General features: G+C 35.1%; 1 long non-coding RNA gene across 1 annotated transcript in view; it reads left to right on the top strand.

The window, feature by feature from the left end:
* Positions 1-6,502: 6,502 nt before the first annotated feature.
* The window catches only part of LOC116419288, a 247,324-nt gene continuing 236,501 nt past the window's right edge, over positions 6,503-17,325 (top strand). The window contains exon 1 of the long non-coding RNA XR_004229556.1: positions 6,503-7,054. This is a non-coding gene — a long non-coding RNA (uncharacterized LOC116419288). The remainder of the gene's footprint in view (positions 7,055-17,325) is intronic.

Below are 17,325 nucleotides of genomic sequence, written 5' to 3'. Positions count from 1 at the left end.
TGTGAATAAATAAATAATCAAACAACTAAATAAATATATGCAACAAAGCAGTTGCTACTCCCAAGTACATATATATATATATATATATATATATATATATATATACGTATACATACATATATATATATATATATATATATATATAGAGAGAGAGAGAGAGAGAGAGAGAGAGAGAGAGTGTATAGTACAAATACAAAATAAATAAGATATAATTATGATAGTTGTTAAGGACAGAGGGCAATAAGAATTAAGGAAATAGGAAAAGCTTTATTTTTAAAGCGGTAAAGGATTATTGCAGCATGAGGGGAAGATGAGTATGAAAATACAGAGATGGGAGAATAAAAATGCTATGTGTGAGAAATAAGGTGTAAGTTTGTCATGATTGTATTATGGAATGGGTAATAATATATAATGAAGTTGGAAAAATGGTTTGGAATTTTTTGTGTAGAACTTTAAATTAGTTAAATGAAGATTTTGTATTTTATTCCAGAAGCAATGAAAGCTAATATTTATATAGAGATAATAGCCATCACATCATTTATTCTCTTTGTGACTATTTCCTAGATCCTAGAACTATGTATGGCACATGGCAGGCTTAATAAATACTTATTTATTGATAATGCTTTAAAGTTTGCAAGGTATTTTGCAAATTTTCTCTCATTGATTTCCACAGCAACCCTTTAATCTAAGGAACTATTTTAGCCCTATTTTATGGATGAGGAAATTGAGGTTGAAAGGGCAAATGTCTTAAGATCTATAGCTAATAAGTGTCTGAAGCAGGAGTTACTCTCAAATTATGCTTACTCTAAGTCCAATGTTCTATCCACTAGGCTAGCAAAGTCCTCCTAATAGTAAGCCACTGGAATTTGTCAAATAAAGAAGAGATATTGACAAACTTGTACTTAAGGAAAACCTAGAAGAAGAATTGGGGAAAAGAAGTGAGATCAATTAGGAAGCCATTACTACTGTCCAAGTGAGAGGAGATGAAGGTCTGAATTAAGATAGTTGCTATATAAATAGTGAGAAAATGAAAATAAAAGATATAGTAATAGAAATGGAAAGATTTGATAATGTATGTGGTACACCCTAATCTATTGGGTTCCTACTTCTATGAGTCCAGACTATTTGGCAAAGGCTAAAAGTCAAGTTTCCTTTGCTTTCCACATTTTTTCCCACTCTGCCCCAGTTGCTTCTAATTAATAGACCCATGACTATCCTTGTTCTGCTTCCTATCTCAGTCCTACTCATTATTTCCTTATCCTAAAATTATCTGTTCTTTTTCCAGTCTTTAGGATTACTTCCCATGGTTTATGTCCTGTTGAAATCATGATCCAAGAGCCAATTCCAAAAGACCCCAAGATGGTACTTATGAACCCTACTCTTTGTGTTGCTGGCTCCTCTCAGACTGGCACATGTGTACTTGCTGCAGAATGTGTACTTCATCAATTCCAATCATAGATATTCAGGATTGGTAGCTTCAAATGAGTCAAGTATAGACAAAAATCCATGCTAACTTAGTAGATTTATAGAGAAGCCCAGATACAATTAGTGCCATTGGGATAAAAATGACTACAGGCTTGAGATGCTGACTGTACTATTTACTGTCTCTGTGACTTAGAGTAAATCATTTACTTTTTATGGCTCTCAGTTTATTCTTCCATAAAAAGAGAATTTGGAACAAATAATCACTAAGCTCCATAACACAGACTTAGGACTAGGTTCAGACCAAATTGACAGAAAATAATAGTACCAAGATAAGTCTAGGAGAATGGGAAAGTTATGAATTTTGGCAGTTAAGTAAGCATTATCATTCATTCAGAGGCAGTGTGGTTTAGTAGAAAGAGCATGGGATTTCGTTGCAGGTTGAATTTTAGTGCCACCTCTAACACCTACTAGGCATTACCAATCAGTAATTAGTCACTAAAGTTCTCTGAACCTCTTTCCTCACCTATAAAACAAATGGTAGTCTTCCATCTCTAAATTCCATGATCTTGAATTGGTCCTTGAATAGACACTCAGGGTATAAAATATAGAAAATTATGCACTTTAAAATGTATTAAATGGCAAAAATAGTAGTTAATGAATTGATTTAGAAGCAGCTAGCTAGCATAATGGATTGAATTCTAGTTCTGGAGATAGAAAAAACTGAGTTCAACTCCCACATCAGACACATACTAGTTGTTTAACCCAGAGAAAGTAACCTCTGCTTCAGTTTCCTCAATTGTAAAATGAAACTGTTTAATAGCATATATCTCACAGGCTTACTGTGAGAATCAAATGAGATAGAACTAGTAAAAGTACTGTTCATGGAGGACTAGAATTTCTGGTGTGAGGACTTTTTCAGTTCTTTTCAAGACTTTGATGTCCACCTTTCAGTTAGTTCTCACCTGTGGTTCCAAGAAGCTGTAGCATACAAAGTAGTCATAACCTGTTAAAACTGTCTGGTTAGACAGACTAAATCAGGTTGAGGATAACTGACAGGTCTCAAACCTTTGATGAGTTATGGGGATGTCTACCAAACATATGGAGATGTCAAATGGGCAGATGAAGCAATTTATTCCAATGACCACAAAGATGGCTGAAGCAAGTGAGGTGGAGCACATAGAACTTCACCAGACCATGAAGATGCCAAGGTCATCCACTGTACCCTGGGTCACGGCCAGTCATCCCGACTTTTGTTTTGTCACTGGACTTTGATGGCTCTGGAAGAGAATGATATTGATAACTATGTAACTCTGCTTCACTTAAATCTAATTCATGCACAAGTTAAGATAGCTCCTTGTGTTGTCATTGGTCTTCTTTGAAAGTGAAGGATGAACAACTTATCACAGGGTCTAGTACATAAGAAGCTCTTAATAATGCTTATTCCCATAATTTAAAAAAATCAAATATTCTATCTTATAGATAGACTACACGTTACTTTGCATTTTTTTTTTTTTTTAAGGAACAGGAAAAGGGATTAGACCTATGATTTCACTGACATGAGTAACTTCCAGGAGAACCCAATTCCCATCTAAAAAACCCACCAATTCAGTTTTGTGGCTTCTCTGCAACTTAAAGTCTTATAAAGTTGCCTAGAGGGCTAAGAGACTAATGGCCTTGTCTGGGGTTCCATAATTTGCCAAAGGCAGATCTAGAATCTCAATCTTTGTGGCATGGAGATTGGCTCTTTATCCACTTCATCAAGATTTTTCTCCAAGAAACAATAATTGTGCATCTCTACCTCTCACAACTCACATTTTCTGAATGGAATTGTATCTGGGGATTGATGAAGAGGCTTTATTTTATTTTATTTTTTGTTCTCATTTTAAAAAGGGCTTATAATAGGGATTTTTTTGTGATGAAGTATGTGTGTGTGTGTGTGTGTGTGTGTGTGTGTGGTTGTGAGAATGTACATATAATATATACTTGAGAATGATTAGAACATGAGCTCTTAGCCAGAAGTCTTTGAAATTGGTTCAGAAAAACATTTTGATAATTGCACATCAATGAGATTATTTTCCTTTGTAGTCATATGTATTTTATTGTACAGTGTTCTCTCTCTCTCTCTCTCTCTCTCTCTCTCTCTCTCTCTCTCTCTCAAAAAGAACTTGTATTTACTGGGGCAAACCTCTGATTTAACACTGTTTTTGCTAGGTAAGTGCTTCATTTTGAAGAGTTTGAAGTCAGGCACGGACCCGTATGTATCCTTCAAAAACATCTGCTGGGTCTAACGCATTGATTTGTTGTGCTTAATCCACACACAACAATTTTTATTGTAATGTATCTCATTATTCTGAGAAAGATTCATAGGCTTCACCAGATTGCCAAAGACATTCATGTCACAAAAAGAGTTAAGAGCCACTACCTTAGCAGGAAAGTAAAATTAAAATTTGAGTTACTTCAAAACCTCAAGGTTCTTTGATTTTGTTAATATCGATATTTCCTCTACTGATCTCTCTTTACTTGAATATAGTATTTTCTAGTACCCGTACTGTGATCATCTTTCTGAGCTGATGGACAAACTTTTGGTGATCAATTTCTCCAAATTTAGCTAAGTTGTTCTTTCATCAAAAATACACAGTTCATCCTTATGCAAATACTTAGAAACTTCTTTTTTTATGTTGTTTTTAAAATTTTTGTCTATTTGCCATAGAATGTGTTCCAGTGCCAAAGCTTGAAGAACCTAGGATCATCTCAAGGCTATGATGAAGCATCAAAGTAGCATTTTCTTGGAGGAAATTCAAGACAATTATTCTTGTCTTCTTAGATCATATTTGCAAATAGCTCAGACCTGTAAGTGAAGAAAAACATAGATAGTTCCATGCCCAAATACATAGGAGTCTCTTCAGAGTTTGTGAGGCCACACTGACCCAGCAGTTTGGATTTTATTATCTGCAATTGCAGTTATTAAACAATTAAGAAAACATAATAAAATTTAGAATGCATATTACAAATGCCATATGCAAAGTGACATGAAAACAGAGCATGATTATGATGGTACTCATGAATTCCAGGTAGATAATGATTTAGCATCACCATGAATGCTCTGAACTTACTTGATCTTTCTGTTGTTTACTGGACTTTATACCACAGATATTTATGGAAGAGGAAGCTTTTCTCTTTGAAAGTGAATATTAATTAACTGTGCTTAAACTTCTTTTTTTTTTTTTTAAATTGACTTGTGCATTCAGATTTGCATTTCTCACTTTTTGTTCCAAGTAAAGGTGTCTAACTATTTTTAGAAAACATCTAACAAATAATCAATCATCAAATACCCCAGTGGGACAGCTATATCATCATACCCACCAAGTGCAAAGTCTCAGGTATTAGCAATCCACCTCCAGAAACTAATAGATATGGGGTGGTGTTGTAGAGAGAAAGGATGTATCACTTTTCTTGGTGAATGTAATATGAATGAGTAATATGTGTTGCATTTGTTCAGGAAATGTATTTGCCTACCAACTGAAGTTTTAAATCCAACAACAAAAGTCTGAGAAACCATACATACATGCATGCTCTTAAAAATATCCCTCTTACCCTTCTTAAGTGCTATTCCATTCCAAGCAGGATTAAGACAAAACAGTATGTGGTCATTGATCTCTTGGTGATGTTGCACTCTGGGAAATGATAATGCGCAGACATGACTGCAGTCAATAGATGAGCTTTTGAAGAAAATTTAAGAAAGGGGGGGAAAGGAACATTTAAATCAGTGAGGACAACTAGTAGAAAGAGAGATCAATGAGAAAAAAAATCTAAAGCACAGAATTTATTTTTTTCCCTTTCTAGACCCATTCTCCCCCTTTCTGTGTCACCTATCCCTTAGTCCTCCCCTGTATCCTTCTGTACACTAGCTCTAGGAGTTTAAATTTGCGAAGATTTCTTCTTCCTTGTATAGGGCATGAGATTAAATGGGACTTTTTTTATTTCTTGGGAAAAATTAGCAGCTTCTGTAAGTCAATGAAAAGTAAGATTAAAAGATATAGAGCTGCAAGGATTCAGCGTGTAGTATATGCTGCTCCCTTCAGAGTCAGCACATACTTTAATCAACTCAAACAGTTTATACTCAGCGCATTACCTAAGGGTTTTCTGATGATAATGTAAGTTTGTAAAGGACTCCTTTGAGCGTTCTCTCTCTCTCTCTCTCTCAAAAAGAGCTTGTATCTATTGGGGCAAACCTCTGATTTAACACTGTTTTTGCAAGGTAAGTGCTTCATTTTGAAGAGTTTGAAGTCAGGTACGGACCCGTATGTATCCTTCAAAAACATCCGCTGGGTCTAACGCATTGATTTGTTGTGCTTAATCCACCCACAACAAATAAAAACTAACCGAACTCCCCCAAAGGCGGAGATGGAATAGCTTCAAAACTTTTTTTTTTTTTTTTTTTTTGATTTAGTAGATAGACATGAATTGTAAACAATAGCTGCTCTTTGGTGGGATCTGTCGGGGGAAGGAGACGGAGTAAGAAGACAAGAGAGATCAGGAGAAAGATCCCCAGAGACTGGCTGCAGTGATCTTTCTAAAAAAATCAAACCCTTTCCTTCTTTCAGCCTTTGCACCCAGCAGACAACTGCTCCCCTTACGGAAGGTTTTGTGGGGACACACACAGAGACACACAGACACATACATATACACACAGAGCGATGTTTACTGTTGGCAGATTGAGAGAGGGGCTCCTGGAAGGAGATCAGGTAATGATTTCACAGCCATGAGCGAGGATTTCTGCGCGGGGAAGAAGTTGACAAAGGGGACTTGATTAAACATCCATGCATATTTATAGGTGCATTGGAATCGAGATATAGCTATCTAGATATATTCTTATATTCATAACTCTTTTGCACTCCTGTGATTTTATTTTATTGCTCCTTTAAGTATCAGACAGATTTTTTAAAAATTCCTACACCGTGTTAGTAATCACTATGTTATTTTACAATCTAGTTACTCTGCAGCAGATAGAGAAAACTCTCTCTCTCTCTCTCTCTCTCTCTCTCTCTCTCTCTCTCTCTCTCTCTCTCTCTCTCTCTCTCTCTCTCTTATTTGGCCAGACTAAGAGGGAGACGGGGGAAAGAGCTCCAATAAGGAGGTCAGGGTTTGTTTAAGAAACATCAGAAGAGATCTGAAGTGAGAGAGGGAGTCCCCCCCCCCCTTCCCCTTTCCCTTCCCCTCCTTCCCTCCCCCCGCGCACCACCTCTCCAGCGTGTGTTGAGGTGACTGGCGAGTGTACAGAGAGCTGGTGCGGCTGCCCTCTCCTCCCCCATTGTTTCCAGTGTCTTTTTGCCTTTGTTATTTGCACTCGCATTGTGTTGTTTGTCTCTGAAGCCGCCTCATGACCAGCAAAGGGATTTCACCTCGTCCTTGAGAGCAACACAGAAAGAGTGAGCGAGCGAGAGAGACAGAGGGAGAGACATACACACACACTCTCTCTCTCTCATACACACACACACACATACACACATAGACACACGGGGGAAAAAGGCGATCTACCAAAATCCATCTCCAATCTCCTCTTGTTTCCCCCCAGCCCATCACTGTTCCACTTTGCATCCCACGCAAGAGGAGACTTTAAAGAGACCGGGTAAGGTGCCTGAATCTAATCATTTTAACTTTGTTGTTCGTACAGATATTGTTGTGGGCAGATATCCAAAGCAGAAGAGCTTCCCTCTGCTGTTCACAGTGCTCTCCACTCAGCACTCATTTTCAGCTCCAGCTGGAGAATAAGGAAAAGGAAGCGGGCTGGGAGGGGGGGGGGGTGTAGGAAGAGGGGGGTGGGGATCGGAGTTTCATGAAGTGCTTTATAGGAGGGGGATTGAGTTGAGGGTAAGGGAGGAGGCGAAAGGGGGGCATCTGGAGGCTTTAAACCTTAATGTCATCATCAGGGACAGCTGCCCAGTGGGATGCTTCAGCGTATGCGTCAATCCAGCCTAGAAAATTAGATAACTTTATATTTTCGTTGAGAGGCTTGTCTTTTATCAGGGGCGCTGGTGGTGGTGATGTGGTGGACCGTATTTTGGGCCATCTGATTTTTTTTTGTCCATCTCCGACACGTCAGGGGGCACACCCTCAAAGTTGGACAAAGCCTTCTACTCCCCACCCTTCTTCGAGTTTAAGTGCCCCTCTTTTCCCCTAGCCCCAACCTTTCTTTTTCACTTTTCTTTTCTCCGCCATCGCCCTCCCTCTTCGCAAATGAGGGACATAGCTCATCCTTCATTATTGAACTCTCTTGAGACAGGAAGCTTTAAATTATTTTAATTGCAACTACTTTCTGAGTATGTGTGCAAAGTGAAAAGCACTCACGTGTTTGTGTCACTTTAAGATATGATTTAGGAAGACTCCCTTATACTTCGGGGCTTTAAAAAAATAATAAGAGGAAGGGAAAAAGAGGTTACAGCATTGAGACCAATTCCAAACTTGTGTTTGGAAATGTTTGAGAATGCTAGCTGCAGTTTTTAGATTATTGATCCACTTGGCTAGAATTCATCCAAAGCCCGTTAGAAGAACCGATTGTATTTTAAAATAATGAGAACAACAAAAATAATTATTATCCTAAGAAGTATATAAAATAAGTATTTTCCGAGTAAGATTTGCACTTTCGAAGTGTCTTGAAATAGTTCCCCAGCATGAATTAAGTTCAAAATGTTAATCATTTTAATCTTTCCTTCTAAACTAAAGCAGGTCAAAATGAGAATTCTCTAAATCTGTATAACCTCTTTCCCCATTTCTTCCAAGGTCTAATGGTGGGAGTCAACCCTGTCTTTTAAGAAAAGTTTCAAGACTTGTTTTAACTCAACTTAGATTCTAGAATATCTATAACAATTCGTCAAGAAGGGCATGGTCAGATTTCCCCAGGGACTGCTTTCAGTCTCAGCACTGTACTTTTTGCAAAGGCAGGACTAGAGGAAATCTGTGGGATTGGGGGTAATAAGTGTGGGAATCTGCAAGAGGACTAGACAGAGTGATTTGTTTCCTTACTGCTCATAAATAATGACTCTTCGCATCCTTTAAAAAAAAAAATAGCCCACACAAACAAAACAGGCCAATGAAGTAAAGGCGTGGGAGATTTGTAGGCATTGGACATTTCAATTAGGAAAGCAAGGAAGAGGTTTTGATCAGGATTAGAGAAAAAAACCTTGATTGCAAAGAGAGATTTAGCTAAGAGAGAGGTGGTTTTTTGAAATATGTTAAATTGTCTTTAAATTTTAATTTCATAACCTTGAAAATGAGGGAGCTTTTTAAGAGCATTTTCAGAGTTGCTGGATTTTGATCTGTCTAATTGTAAAGGAATTCAGTTGTGTGTAGACTGCTGTCAGCTCTGATAATGAAGGAATCCAGTCTCGATTGCAGATGCATAGAACAAAGTTTTTTGGCGGTGCTTCTTCTGGACTTAAATATAGCTCTCATAAATTCAGCCACAATGATTTAAAATCATAAATACTTTCATGGAAGTTATGTTTTCTTAAGCATCTTTGGAAAGTTCTTTTACAAATTATGTCATCATCTGTTTATTTATCAGAAATATACAAGATAAAAATCACAAACTGCATTTATAACAATTTATAATTGAAGCAATGGTCCTAAACCTTTATTCTAATAGAAATTTCTTTTTTTTCCCTTAAAAGATAGATCTTTCATCACATGAGATGGTTAAAAACATTTAATTTTGGGGGTGGGAAAGAATGGGCACAATTATTTAATTATTTGTGATAATCATGTAGCAACTTCTTTGCTTGAAATTATTCTACTCTGCCCATGCTCTCTGATCCCCCTCCCCCAAATTCCCCATGTAATGGTAAGCTCTTGTAACAGCCTTATAAAAAAAAAAAAAATAGCAGGAATTTTTCTTTCTTTCTAGTTGGCTCTCCTTTGTGAATGGACAATGTAGCTTAATCTGACCTAAACAAGAAAACTTAAAAAATCTAGTTTCATTTCATATGGAATTCATGTATTAATTCTGTTGTTGAGTTTAAACTGTTCTGGTCGAGTGGTATGCCATATACAGAATTGAAAACTCTCAAACATGTTTGTAAATAACCTGGCATTTTAGATCCAGGGGTTATTTTAAGTTAACTTAGTTTTACTTTATATATGCATGAATGCATATCCTGTTTAGTCTGATATATGGTTTTGTCAAATGTTAAAATAAATTTATGTATATTAAGATGCTATCTTTACAGAATATATGGGAGTAAATATAAGATAATGAAAAAAGTTTATAGTGTTTTTGGTAAATTATGTCTTTGTCTTATTCCTTGTGTGGGATAAGGGCTGAAAGGGATGGGATTTAAAATTTTTCCGCATATTGGTCAGAAGTATAAAAATAAGCTTGAATGGTTCAATATTTTCCCATAAGGCAAATTAGAAACACAGTGCAATGCTTATAAAATAAGCCTAATCACACTTTTAAAAAAATTCATGTTCACATTTGAACAAGTCAGAATAACCTGATTAAGTTTATTCAGATTGTATAAGCATGTAATGGTTCCCTATAGAATGAAATTGTTCAGAATAGACTATCCCCCAAATGCACTGAATTTCAAATAGAATGTATTTTTAAAATAAAACAAAATTCATTTTTCTAACTATACCTGTTTGATATTAAGTATTGTCATAATCATCACTATACTTCTTATACCTACTTATTCATGAATTAGATTATGTTATGATAAGAATTTTGAAAGTGACTTGAAATACATAATTGCCTAGGCCTTATTTTAGGGTTTTGTTATTGAAAGGAAGAATTCACTTTAAGTACTTTAAGCACAAAAAGAAGATTCTGATCTTGGACTTTAGATGATTAATATAATGAAAATTAATTTTTGGTTCATATGTTGTTTTAAAACTTCATTGGTAAATTGTCTACATTTGATTTGCACGTGTTAATGATTTGTATTTTGAAACTTCTCTTAAAAACAGCATTTTGGTTTATTTTAAAAATGCCACACTAAACTACTTAGATAACTCTGAATAAAATTGATAATTGTCTCAATTCAGTGACTGAGTTAAAGGATTATGGTACTTAATCAAATTATGATACGTGCATTATTCCATTTTTCATCTGGAGATGGTAGGAGAATTGGCACGGTAACTTTCTTATATTTGAGAGTGTTTTTTACCCTAGGTATGACGTAAAATAAATAGTAGCCCATGTCTCCTATTCATCAGCAGGGTTTAAGATATGGAGGTGATAGTTTGTTGTTCAATTAAGTTTTGAGTGCTAATCCTCAAAATAATTTTTAAAAAGTGTTATTAAAATGTAAAGCAGCAGAACCTTAAAAACAACAAATATGATGATTAAAAACTACTGAGCTACTGAAGGGTGATGTGTATCTTAAGGTTATAGAATAATGTTGAAATGTAGGGGTCATGAACCATAATTTGAGGGAGGTCATAATGTGACTTTGGGGGCAAGCTTATTTAGCTTTTCTAAACTTTAATTTCCCCCACCTTTAAAAGGGTAAAGGACCAGCCTTAGACAAAATTGTGATGTAAGAAGAATTGATCTTCAGTATGCCTTTTTCTTTTGTTTAGTAGCCTTCTAGATTTTCTGGGTCTTCATGTTATCCAAGGGCCACACTGTGTTACTTCATTAAGGTTTACTATCATCCAGTAGCACAATCTAGACATTTCCTTTCCAATAACTAACTCCTACCAATGTTGCTAGAGAGGAGAAGACTTAGTAGGGGCAGGATAGCTACCTTAAAGTATTTTGAAAGACTATAATGTAGAAGAAGGATTATGCTTACCTTGTTTTGTTCCAAAGTAATAATGAGAAGTGGTAAAGAGTTAGATTTAAGCTTGATGTAAAGAAAACCTTCCTAACAATTAGAACTTTCTAAAAGTGGAATAAACTGGCTTACGAAATAATGGGTTTCCCCCTTAAACTAAAGTTAGATGACCACTTGTTGGTTGTCTTGTAGAGAGAATACATTGTTAAGTATTGAGTTAATTCTGAAATTGTTTCCTACTCTGAAATTCTGTGAATTTTGTAATAAGAGTTTTAAAATGAATTAGTTGCCCCAGATTTGATCATCTTCTTTTCTAGTCATATAGTTCTCTGATCATATCCTATATATCACCGTTCTTGTGCTATTTTTCTTTTGGTAATATTTGCAGCTTACTCATGCAAGCCTTGTATGTCTCCATTGCCTCTTGGGTGACCTATAGCCATAATTCTTTAGAGATTATAGTGTTCCATGAATCAAGGCCATACTGTATCACTGAAAGAATATTGATGTTTAAAACAAAAAAAAACCCTTTGTTTCAGGGAGAAACTCAGGATCATTACAAAATATTGTGCAATTTTTCCAAAGCTATCTCCTTTCCTACTCCTTTTCAAATATGAACTTAGTCCATTTTCCATGTGCAATATATGTTCAAGATTTAGGTACTGATGGGTTATTCATCCTATTTCATACTCTTGATAGGTGTTGCTTATTCTTAGTAGTTCTATCCTTAGAGCCATGCACATTGTATGGCCTATAGTGGGTGACTTAATATTATATTTAATATATTTAAATACTTTTAAGATACTAAATACTTTATTATAGGAATAATCAGATTGAACACTTTTGAGAGATTATAAATATCATTAGGGAGACACTCTTCAATATTCTGAGATTGTATAAAATTGACACAATTTCATCTGAAAACAGGAATTTATGTAGGAGCATACTATTTATTATTATATATTTCCTTGTTCATTTGGATGCTTTTTCTGGTAATATTTTATGGTGGTGGCAAATACTTTTGATAATCATGCAGCTCACTATTTATACTTTATGGAACTGAAAGAAATAATGAATGTGACTGGATCCATTATGAATTTATATTATATAATCCCAACTAGTGCCACACTGAATCAAAGCAAGCTTGTTACAACTCAGTAGTCAGTTTGTGATCCTACTCACAGTACCCTTTCTAAACATTCTAATCTCTCCTCAAGCTCCCCAAAGGATCCCTTTCTTACCCCACTATTTCAGATGATGAAAACACCTTATATTTTACTTAAAAAATTACAGCTTTTTGTTGGGTTTCTTTTTCACTTTTCATCTCACATCACTCAGATATCTTTCCTCAGTACTTTTTCCCTTAAACTCAATCTCAAATGGAGAAGTATCTATTCTTCTTTCTGAGGTGCAACTCAATATAAACCCTTGGTTGCATTCTATCCTTTTCCATCTTTCCTACTACTATCATCCTTATTTGCTAATCTTCAATCTCTTCCTTTCCTAATTATTCTCTATGGTTTATAAATTCACTCAGCCTTTTTTATCATTAAATCCCAAAGAGCAATTCCTCTCCTTCCCCCCCCCCCCCAAAAAAAAAAAAAACTCATCCTGTCCCACGATCCAATCATCCCCACTGGCTAGTCTCCTACATCTCCTTTGTACTTTCTTTCCTCTCATTTGCTTCCAAACCCTTTGCTCTCTGTCTTCACACCTTATCATTCAAATGAAACTTTTCTTTAAAGTAACCAGTGAACTCTTAACTGCTAAATATTATTATCTTTTCTCAATTTTCATCCTTCTTGTCCTTTATTTAATTTAATATTACCCTCCTTCTAGAAAATTTTTTAAAAATTTTCTCATTGTCACCTAGATTTAGGTGACAATTTCTTCTCCTTGTGTTCACACTTGTTTGATTCCTTTTTTGGTTTCCCTTTGCCCTTTCAATTCTCTCCTGGTCCTTCTTCTCTACTCCTCCTTTCCTTTTTTGCTTGATGAATTCATTAGCTCTCATGAGTTCAACTATTCTTAGATTTATATTCAGCCCTCATATATCTTGTGCTTAAATCTTGCATCACCAACAACTTTTTGTACATCTTAAGCTATCCTATAAGCATGAAAAAGCCCCCAAATCCAAATCCTCCTTTCCCCCCAACTTTTCTGTTACTTTAGAGGGAAATGTTATTTTCTTAATAATCTAGGCTCTTCAACTTCTTATTTACACTTACACTCTCTATCTAATCTATTGTCAAGTATTGTTATTTCTACTTTCACAACACCTCTATCTTTCTACTCACCAAGCTACCATTTTGGTGCAGTCATTTATCACCTCATACCTGAACTATTGCAATAACTTTCTATTTGGTCTCTCTGTCTTGTCTATCCCTATTCCAATTCATTCTCAACTTAGATGTCAAAGTGATTTTCTATTCCATAATCTCTAGTGATTCCTATAATCTCCAGAATCAGATAGAAAACACTGATATTTGAAGCCCTTTAGAACTTGCTTCCTTTCTACTTTTCTTAAACTATGTACATCTCTATGTACTCTGTAATCTACACTCATCTACTTGCTATCAATATTACAACTTCCAGCTCACTAACTTCTCATTAGCTGTCCATCATGCTTGGAATACTCTCCTTCACCATTTATGCATCCTGACTTCCTTGGCCTCCTCCAAGATAGCCCAAATCCCATCTTCAGCACTTGATCTTTTCAGCTGAACCCCACTCCACCTCTGATGCCCAAGATCTCACTGTCAGTGTCTTCCCTCTAAGATTATGCTGTATATATCTTGAATGTACATGGTTATTTGCACAGTTCTTCCAGTAGAATTTAAGAACACTGAGAGAAGATACAACATTTTGGTCTATATTTGTATCCTTTGCACTTGAGCATACTTAAATGCTTGTTGATTGACTGAACTAATATTAATACACAGAAAATAATAAAAAAAAGCTAGTTTCATAATTATGCCTTTTGAGGAATCTGTCTGATTTTGATTTTTGCATGGAAGACACATTGTTTCAGGAGGGGGTTTAAGGAAAAATTTTGCTCCATTAATTATAAATTCAAACAAACAGTTAACAAGCAATAGGCAGAATGATATTTTCTATTTCCTTTCCCTTTTAGTTAATTGTATAAGTGCAAATATGTGTTCTTATATAGTATTATATGTGAAATCCTACCTGTTTCTATTCAAGTCTCCCTTGTGGCTACTTTCAATGTGTTCCTATTTTATATTCATAAAGATTTTTTTTCAATATGGAAAAGTAGACATTCATTTAATTGGCATTTCTTATATACCTACTATATGCCACTCACCAAGCTAAGTACTTGAAACACTCAGATTAAAAAAACAAATAAACAATCCTTTATCTCAAGATATTTATATTCTATTATATTTACATTCATTTACACAGCTAAATCACTACAATGCTATGTACATACAATTGTACAAACATGCCATAGTGGATAAAAGATGATATGTATTGTATCATAATGTGGCATTAATATGGCTTAGTGAAGCAAGAGCTGGCCTTGAAGTCAGAAAAATCTTGGTTCAAGTCCTGTTGCTAGCATGTTTCTGATACTGGACAAGTTACATAACTTCTTAGTATTCAAGGCAACTTTACAAGAATATTTCTCATAACAATTAGGTGACACAGTGGATAGAGTACAAGGCCTGAAGTAATAAGTTATTTAATTTATTTTATTAAATTATTTAATTTAATTAATAATAAGTTATTTAATTTAAGAGTTATCTTTTTCAGTTCAAATATGATCTCAGATGCTTACAAGCTGTGTGAACCTGGGCAAATCATTTAACCATGTTTGGCTCAGTTTACTCATCTGGATAAAAAAATGGCAAATAACTTCAATATCTCTGACAAGAATACTTCAAATGGGATCATAAAGAGTTGGATATTACTAAAATAATTGACCACCGCCAAAAAGTCTCAAAGGAGATGCTGATATGCATTGGATGAAGGATTTCCTCAAAAAGGACCTGCTATATTAATGAATGATAGATTTGGTGATATGTGCTTTGTGTGATATATGCATATATGACAATATATTATAATATACAACATATAATAAATTATACAATATGATATATATTATATTCAGTTATACACAAAGGTATGTATATATTCATTACACTTAGTATATGCTACTTACTGAACGAGACACTGGGAATTTATTGTTCAGTCATTTCAGTAGTGTCCTATTCTTCATGACCTCACTTAGAGTTTTCTTGGCAGAGATATTGGAAGGGGTTGCCATTTTCTTCTCCAGTTTGTTTTACAGATGGGAAAATTGAAGCAAAGTTAAGTGCCTAGTTTAGGATCACACAGTTAGTGTCTGACTCCGGATCCAGCACTCCATCCGCTATACCACTTAGCAGCATAGACACTGGGAATACACATATTTTTTAAAAAATAGCTCTAAATGACAATAAATAAAATAGCTCTAACACTATTTGGAATGGCCTTGTATAGACTTACCCTTTAATTGAACTCTAAAGGAAGATAAGTTGGATCTAAGGAATACAATGCAAAGGCAAAAATAGAGAATGAAAAGTTGTATATGGAGAGCACCATGGAGATTATTTTGACTGGAGTATTAAGAATAAGAGAGGAACTAATGTGCAATATCATTGAAAAGATAGGCCAGAGAGAGTCTGATTGGGAAGGATTTTAAATGACAAACCCTCTTGTTTTATTTTATCCTCAAGGTATGATGGAACCCTTGGTGCTTCCTGATATTGTCCTGATACTGTAGTTTGGAAATATCAATTTGTCTAGTATATGTCCTGGAAAGAAGTGGTTAAAGCATGCACTTGAGTGCTGTCTGTGTAAATGTAAACAAGAATGTGAGAAATGTGATGGAGATAGAATTGATAAGATTGGCAAGTGATTGGAAGTGGGGGTGTGATGGAGAGAGCTGAGTTGAGGATGATTAATTTTATAAACCTGGATTACTAAAAGAATTATGCTGCCATTAATAGGCTAGCTAAGAAAAGGAGAGGATTTTTTTTCCAGTGGAGACAAGATAATAAATTCTGTTTTGAACATATTTTCTTGGTATAGTGAAGTAACTTAACTGTGAAGACAGTACTAATCTCCATATCAACTCCTTTTTTAACAGATGAAATTTTGAGGCATAAGTATCTATATGACTTGTCTAAAGACACATATTTAATGATAGGACCAGAATCAGCACTTTTGGATTTAGGGTTATTAAATTTGGGGGTTAGGATTAGGGATTCAGCAACTTTCTACTATATAATGATGAATAGTTATAAATAAGACTGGATAGTTCAGTAGTGGGAAATTCCAAAACTCTCTAAAATCCATACAGAGGAATAGGAAGACAAGATTTTTAGTAGGAAAATGATGAGATAAAAGTGATGTACTTAGGCTAGTTGGGCAACTAAGTAAAACAATAGAGTGCAAGTGAGGGAGTCAGGAAAACTCACATTCATGAATTAAAATCTTGTTTCAGACATTTACTAGTTGTGTGACTTTGGGCTAGTCATTTCACCCATTTGTCTCAGTTTCCTCATCTCAACAATGAGCTGGAGAAGGAAATGACAAAGTGTTTCAGTATCTTTGCCAAGGAAATCCCAAATGTGGCCACAGAGTCAGAATCAATAGCAACAGGCTTTCTGCTTTAAGATGATGAATAGTAATAAATAAGACTGGAGAGTTCATTGGTGCAAGATTATCAAAATCTCTAAAATCCAGATGTAGGCATTTAAATATCATCTTTAAAGATTTTTAAAAAGGAAAATAATAAAATAAAAGTGCTATAGACCATAGATCTTATACTGATCTCAGATGCTATATATGTATTTTACAAATTAGGAAAAGGTAAGCCACACAGGGTAAATGATTTGAAGATCATGTAGTTAGTACATTTCAGAGTAGGGTCTTGAATTTTGGTCCTTTGTTTCTGGATTTAGTGTTCTTTTCATTGCATCATGTTTAAGATTTGGCTTTCTTATGACAAGTGGATTAAAATGAAGTCACAAAGGTGGCCAAAGGAAGTAGTTATGACAGGGAAGAAAATGACAGTAGCTAATGAGATTTTTTTTCAGACACTTAAAAATAATTTTGT

The sequence above is a fragment of the Sarcophilus harrisii genome, chromosome 5, assembly GCF_902635505.1.
Source record: "Sarcophilus harrisii chromosome 5, mSarHar1.11, whole genome shotgun sequence".
Lineage (NCBI taxonomy): Eukaryota > Metazoa > Chordata > Mammalia > Dasyuromorphia > Dasyuridae > Sarcophilus > Sarcophilus harrisii.
This window is presented reverse-complemented; position numbering and strand designations above follow the sequence as displayed.